General features: G+C 33.2%; 1 pseudogene; it reads right to left on the bottom strand.

Moving 5' to 3' along the window:
• Window positions 1-1,472: 1,472 nt before the first annotated feature.
• On the bottom strand, window positions 1,473-3,949 carry LOC122896511 (annotated as a pseudogene).
• Between the last annotated feature and the right edge of the window lie 3,839 nt (window positions 3,950-7,788).

The raw sequence follows: 7,788 nt of genomic DNA on the forward strand, positions 1-7,788 counted from the left end.
TCACTATAAAGGCTTTTAGAGAAAGTGTATGCTCAATCCACCATCTTAAGCTAAACATCCAAAGTTAATGAACAAATTAAGTATATATAAAATAATAACAGTAATTAAATAAATAATAACAGTAATTATGGATGTCCTCTTATTCACACTAAATTAAATGCTATTTTTATAGACTTTATTTATTTATTTGAAAGACAAAGATCAAAAGTAGGCAGAGAGGCAGGCACAGAGAGAGGGGGAAGCAGGATCCCCACTGAGCAGAGAGAACGATGTGGGGCTTGATCCTAGGACCCTGGGATCTTGATCTGAGCTGAAGGCAGAGGCTTTAACTCACTGAGCAACCCAGGCACCTTTTTCCAATGCTTTATATAAACCTACCCTAACAATAAAATTTTGCCATGATTGCTTTTAAAAGAGTTAATTTCAGAATAAGCTTAAATTATGAATTCCAAGATCTTAAACTAAGCCTCAGTATAATAAATATTGTAGTAAAAGAAAAGAAATGTTATAACATAGACAAGCATAGTGCAAACTAGGGTGTCAACAATATTAGTATTATATAGTATGATCCTCTATCTCATTAGATCAAGAAAGAAAATATACAAAGATATAGCCGTTAATATTCTAAGTATGTATTTGATGAAAACTTTTAGAAAATGTGTAGGGATAATAAACTGTAAACTAAGAATAAAGTTTTTTTAACAATACTAAAATAGTTCTTAAGGGGTCTCTGGGTATCTCAGTGGGTAAAAACCTCTGCCTTCAGCTCAGGTCAAGATCCCAGTGTCCTGGAATCAAGCCCCACTTTGGGCTCTCTGCTCATCAGGGATCCTGCTTCCTCCTCTCTCTCTGCTTGCCTCTCTGCCTACTTGTGATCTTTGTCAAATAAATAAGTAAAATCTTTTTAAAAAATTGAAAATATTCTTCCAATATAGAAAATTAAAATGATTTGAAGCATATGCTTTTTAAAAACATTTTTAAATTAAATTTTATTTTTTTCAATGTTCCAAGATTTAATGTTTATGCACCACATGTAGTGCTTGATTTAAAACTATGAAAGAACCCATTTTTGAAAAAAAATATATCAAAAATGTATTTAAGAGTAGTCTCGTATTTTTAACAAAAATTCTTAGGTATTTGCTTTATTCAGTTTCTCTGTTGTTTGGTCTACTTTCATTTTCCTGAAATTTTTCAGAACACATACAGTAGGGTATATTTGCACAAAGCATTAATTTATTCTTTTAAAAAAGTTCATCTTTTTTTCCTTGATTTCACAGTTACTTTGCTTAGTATTTAGTTTTATTTATTTATTTACTTACTTATTTATTTTTTATAGTAGAATAAGTAGTTCTTTTGATGACTGCCAATATGTAAGGCCTCTTGGTAGTATTCAGAACCATCACAGATGGTGGTTTTCCTGATTGGTGTTTAGTTTTCAGTAACTATAAGGAGCTACTTATCTGAAGCTTCTGTCAAAGCAGCAAGGATGCATTTATGCATCCATTGTTTTCTGGATTTTTGGGTAACCTGAGCACATTTTCCCCCAAATAACTCTATCTTCTTGTGTCACCAGGTCCAACTCACTTACATTTACCTCAGTGACAGTACTTTTGGTAATAACAACCTAAGTTGTATATAGTGGGGATTGTTGGGTCCGTTATCAAAGGAATGAGACTGAGACAAAGTGAAAGTTATGCAAAGCCTTACTCTATGCCAAGTGTTAGAAGTTAGACTGACAGGCCAGGGAACAAGTCTGAGACAAAGTGAAAGTTATGTAAAGCTTTATTCTATGCCAAACATTAGAAGTCAGACTGACTGGCCAGAGCCACCTCCGAAGAGAGCGACCCCACCTTGGTCTTACAGGTTAGTTTTATGGGGCGCAACCACAGACCTCTACATATGTGGCTTTGGCTGATTGGATGTCTCCTACCTGTGTGTTTTAGTAATGGTTACGTGGAACTGATACTAGTAACTGTTGAGGCGTTTATTAAATAACAAAATGGCTTTGTTTTAGGTGTGTGTTTTAGCAACAATTACCTGGAACTGATATCAATAACTGTTGAGGCATTTATTAAACAATAAAATGGCTATCTAGGCAACATGGAGTCACTATGGCTAAGTAGGCCCAGGCAGGCCCTAGGGGTTTAACAGGTTTTAATGTGAAATTGACCCCAACAGGGATGAGGGATTCTTTTTTTTTTTTTTTTTAATTTGTTTTTTTAAGATTTTATTTATTTATTTTTCAAAGACACAGAGCACAAGTAGGGGGAGTGACAGGCAGAGGGAGAAGCAGTCTCCTCACTGATCAGATAGCCAGATGCGGGACTGGATCTCAGGACCATGGAAATATGATCAAAGCCGAAGGTAGACACTCAACAAGCCAAGCCACCCAAGTGTGTTCTGAGCGATTTTTTATGCCAAGTATTGGGGCAGGCAAAAGTGGCCTGCAATTCAGAATATATTTCAGGGGACTTTTTGAAAGGTAAGTCCCTTGGCCTAACTTATTTTTCCCCCCAATTTTTTTTATTCCTAAATTTTCAGAAAGGCTCTGCATTGACTTGATACACACTTACTCCCAAGCATTATTTTAAGTGCTTCATATGTATCAAACTACTTAGTTTAAGAACAACCATGCCAGGTAAGTATGATTTTTTAAAAATTAACATATAATGTATTATTGTTTCAGGGATATAGGTCTATGACTCATCAGTCTTACATAACACTCAGTGCCACCACAAAACATACCATATCCAAAGTCCATCACACAAGCACCCCACCCCCAAACACCTCCCCTTCCAAGCAAACTTCAGTTTTTCCCAAGATTAAGAGTCTCTTATGGTTTGTCTCCCTCTCTGGTTTCATCTTATTTCATTTTTTCCTCTCTTCCCCTATGATCCTCTGCCTTGTTTTTTTTAAATTCCACATATCAGTGAGATCATATGATAATTCCTTCTCCTATTGACTTATTTTGCTTAGCATAATAACCTCTAGTTGATTTGCATCATTGCAAATGTCAAGATTTCATTGTTGATGGCAGCATCTTCTTTATCACTTCATCTGTCAATGGACATCTGGGCTCTTTCCATAGTTTGGCTATTGTGGACATTACCACCATAAACATTAGGGTGCAAGTGTCCCTTCAGATCACCTAATTTGTATCTTTGGGGTAAATATCCAGTAGTGCAACTGCTGGATTGTAGGGTAGATCTATTTTCAATTTTTTGAGGAACTTCTATACTGTTTTCCAGAGTGGCTGCATCAGCTTGCATTCCCAACAGCAGTGTAGGGGGGTCCCCTTTCTCCACATCTTCACCAACATTTGTTTTTTCCCGTTTTGTTAATTTTTGCCATTCTAACTGGTGTAAGGTGGTATCTCATTTGGCCATTTGCATGTCTTCTGTGGAGAAATGTCTGTTCATGACTTCTCCCCATTTAACTGATCTTTCATATTTAGGTGGTTTTCGGATAAAGCCATCTCTAACAAAATAGACTTTATAAAGCAGCCATTTTCTTCCATACTTCCTTCTTTCTCTTTCTTGTTTGAATAACTTTTAATATATATTTTTTCTTCCTGAGCACAAACTTTGGGCAAAAGGTCCTTTCATTTTCTCACTTTCTCTTTTCATTTTTGTTTGATCATTTTGGAAAGTACTTTAGCTCAGGACTGTTCCTCCCTGTCCAGTAGATATGCAGGTATTACTCCATGTGGAGTCTTTTAATCATTCTTTCATTTGGTGTTTCTCTTTTCATGCAACTTAATAATCTTTTTTATTTGTATTTTTTAACACAACATTATTTATGGTAGAACTTAGGTTTTAGACTAATTGTCTTATTTGCCTTATTTGAATATTCATGAACCACTTCACACTCCTCCTTTCTTTTCCTCTTGGTAATCCAAATGATAGCCATAGCACTTCCAGTGAAACTCAATATATGTTTTCTGTGGCATGGTGACAAGCATAGAACCTCCATATGCAGCTGCAGGACTGTGAAGAAATTCTCAATTTTGGGATCTCTCTTCAGTTTTTAAAATATGATTTTACTATATTGAAAAAGAAATAAAGGAAATATGAAAAAAATAGCATATTTTTGATTTGCTGATATACTCTATTTCCCCTCTTGTACATTAATTGCTGTTTTTATTATTTTATATTCCATGATCTTGCTTTTCATAAATTATTTTTTATTTTATTTATGTAGTTGAATATTTATTTATATTCAGTTATTCTAATTTAATATTGAAATTATTGCAAAGATATTAGTATGTTTTAAGTATATCTTTGGTTAATCCTAAAATATTAGTATATGGTATTTCCCTCAACTCTGGGAAGACTGATTAATACTCTCTCTATATATAGAGAGAGAAAGAGAGGGATAGAGAGAGAGAGAAAACTACTATTAGACTACTATATAGTCTACTATACAGACTATATAATAATTATATAAACTATTATATAGACTAATATATAGTCACGGACCTTTTCAACTTAGGTAATGTTTCCTGTTTGAAAGCTTAATTTAATTAAATAAATTAAATTAAATTAAATTAATATAATAAATATAAATTATTGTACAGTATAAATATATAATTAATATAAAGTATAAATTATAAATAAATATAATTTAATAAGATTTAGTATAATTAAATTATTTAATTTAATTAATTAAATTTGTTTAATTAACCTTTTCCCAAGTTTTTATTTAAATTCCATTTAGTAAACATACAGTGTAATACTAGTTTCAGGTGTAGAATTAAGTGATTCATTGCTTACATACCACACCCAGGTCTCATTTAAACCATTGCACCTCCTTTCCAGTAACCCTTAGTTTGTCTTCTCTAGTTAACAACTTTCTGGTTTACCTCTTTTTTTTTTTAAACCCTTATGTTCATCTGTTTTGTTTCTTAAATTCCACACATGAGTGAAATCATATGGTATTTGTTGATCTCTAACTGACTTAATTCACTTACCATAATTCTCTCCAGCTCTCCCCAAGTCATTGGAAATGTCAAGATTTCATTTTTTAAAAGAGAGATAGGAGGCAGAGGGAGAAGGAGGGAGACAGAACTTTTAAAAGAGCTTTTTTTTGTATTAAGATTTCCTTTATTTATTTGACAAAGAAAGAAAGAGAGCACAAACAGGGGAGAGGCAGAGGGAAAGGGAGAAGAAGTCTCCCCACAAATCAGGAGAAACCTGATATGGGACTTGATCCTAGGACCCTGGGACCATGAACTGAGCCAAAGACAGTAGTTTAACCAATTGAGCCACCCAGACATCCTGGAGAGAGAGAGAGAATCTTAAGCAGTCTTTAGGCCCAGTGTGGTGCCTTAAGTGGGACTCAATCTCACTACCCCAAGCTCATGGCCTGAGCTGAAGTCAAGAGTCAGACACTTAACTGACTGAGCTATCCAGGCACCCCATGATTTCATTTGTTTGATTGCTGAGTGATATTTCATTGTATGTTTATATTGTCTCTTTATCCATTCATCAGATGATGTATGTTTGGGCTCTTTCCATAATTTGCCTATTGGCAATAATGCTGCTGTAAACGGGTGCCTGTATACATTTGAATCAGTATTTTTGTATCCTTTGAGAAAATACCAGGTAGTGCAATTGCTCGATTATAAGAGTTAGCTCCATAGTTTTCTGGAGTGGCTACACGAGTTTGCATTTCTACCAACAGTGCAAGAGGGTTCCCCTTTCTCCACATCCTCACCAACACCTGATGTTTCCTGTGTTGTTAATTTTAACCCTTCTGATGGGCGTGAAGTGATATCTTATTGTAGTTTTGATTTTCATTTCCCTGATAATGAATGATGTTGAGCACCTTTTCATGTGTCTGTTGACCATCTGTATGCCTTCTCTGGAAAAATGTCTATTCATACCATCTGCCCCTTCTTAACTGATTATTTCTTTTTTGAGTATTGTGTTTGATCAGTTTTTTATATATTTTGGATACAACCCTTTTATCTGATATATCATTTCAAATACCTTCCTATTCTGAAGCTTGTCTTTTAGTTTTGCTGATTTTTTGCTTTGTTGTGCAGAAGCTAGTTATATTGATGAAATCCTAATAGATTTTTTTATGTTTCTCTAGCCTCAGGAGACATATCTAGTAAGAAGTTGCTATGGTCAATCATATCATACACATTTTCTGAAAAAATGCTATGAAACTTAAGTTAATCAAAAGATAAAAATATTGGAAAGACCACAAACATATGGGGTTAAAGAACATGCTACTAAAGAAATAGTGTGTCATTAAGGAATTTAAAGACGAAATTAAAAAAAAAAAACACATGGAACAAGTGAAAATGAGAACACAATTGTCCAAAACCTTTGGGATGCAACAAAAACGGTCATAAGAGAGACATATATAGCAATATAGACCTACCTCAAGAAGCAAGAAAAATCTCAAATAAACAACTTAAATTTACACCTAAAGGAGCTAGAAAAAGAATGTTGAATGAATACTAAAGCCAGCAGAAGAAGGGAAGTAATAAGGATTAGAGCAGGAATAAATGATACTGAAAAAAGCAAAATAAAACAACCCAGTTCTTTTAAAGAAGAGTTAATGCCTATTCTTCTCAAACTATTCCCCAAAATAGAAAAGGGATGAAAAGGTACAAACTCATTCTATAAGGCCAGGATTACCTTGATCCCAAAACCAGACAAAGACTCTCCAAAAAAGACAACTACAGGCCAATATTCCTGATGAACATGGATGCAAAAATTCTTCATAAGGTACTAGCAAATCCAATCCAATAGTACATTAAAAGAATCATTCACCATAATTAAGTGGGATTTATTCCTGGGCTGCAGGGTTGGTTCAATATTTGGAAATTAGTCAACATGATTAACCATATTAATAAAATAAATTGTAAGAACCATATGCTTCCCTTAACAGATGCAGAAAAAAAAAGTTTTGAGAAAGTACAACATTCATTCATGATAAAAACCTTCAACAAAATAGAGATAGAGGAAATATATATATATATATATATATATATATATATATATATAAAAGATCTTATATATAAGATCTTATAAAGTCCACAAAGCTAATATAATTACCAATGAGGAAAAACTGAAAGCTTTTCCTCTAAGGTCAGGAATGAGACAGGGCTGTCCACTATCACCACTGTTATTTAACATAGTAATGAAAGTCCTAGCCACAGCAATAAGATAACAAAAAGAAATAAAAGGCATCTAAATCAGCAAGGGAAAAATCAAATTTTCATTTCTCGAAGAGGATATAATACTCTATATAGAAAACAAAAACCTAGAACTGATAAATGAAGTCAGTAAAGTTGCAGGGTACAAAATCAACATACAGAAATCTACTGATTTTCCAATAAAATAAAACAGCTGAAAGAGGAATTAAGGAATTGATCCCATTTAATAATAAGATACATAGGAATAACTATATAAGTAATAGTAAGATAATTATAAAATAAGTAGATACTTAGGAATAAACCTAATATAAATAATTATAAAGATACTTAGAAATAATAATAAAAATATAATAAGATACTTCAGAATAAACTTAGCCAAAGAGGTTAGGTTTATTATAAGAAGATACTTAGGAATAAGCCTAACCAAAGAGGTAAAAAATCTGTACTCTAAAAACTATAGAAAAATTATGAAAGAAATTGAAGACGTCACAAAGAAATAGAAAAACTTTCCATGCTCATGGATTGGAAGAACACGTGTTGCTATAGTGTTTATACTACTCAAAGCAATCTACACATTTAATGCAATCCCTATCAAAATACCAACTTTTTTTTTTTTT

Source organism: Neovison vison, chromosome X (assembly GCF_020171115.1).
Source record: "Neovison vison isolate M4711 chromosome X, ASM_NN_V1, whole genome shotgun sequence".
Taxonomy (NCBI): domain Eukaryota; kingdom Metazoa; phylum Chordata; class Mammalia; order Carnivora; family Mustelidae; genus Neogale; species Neogale vison.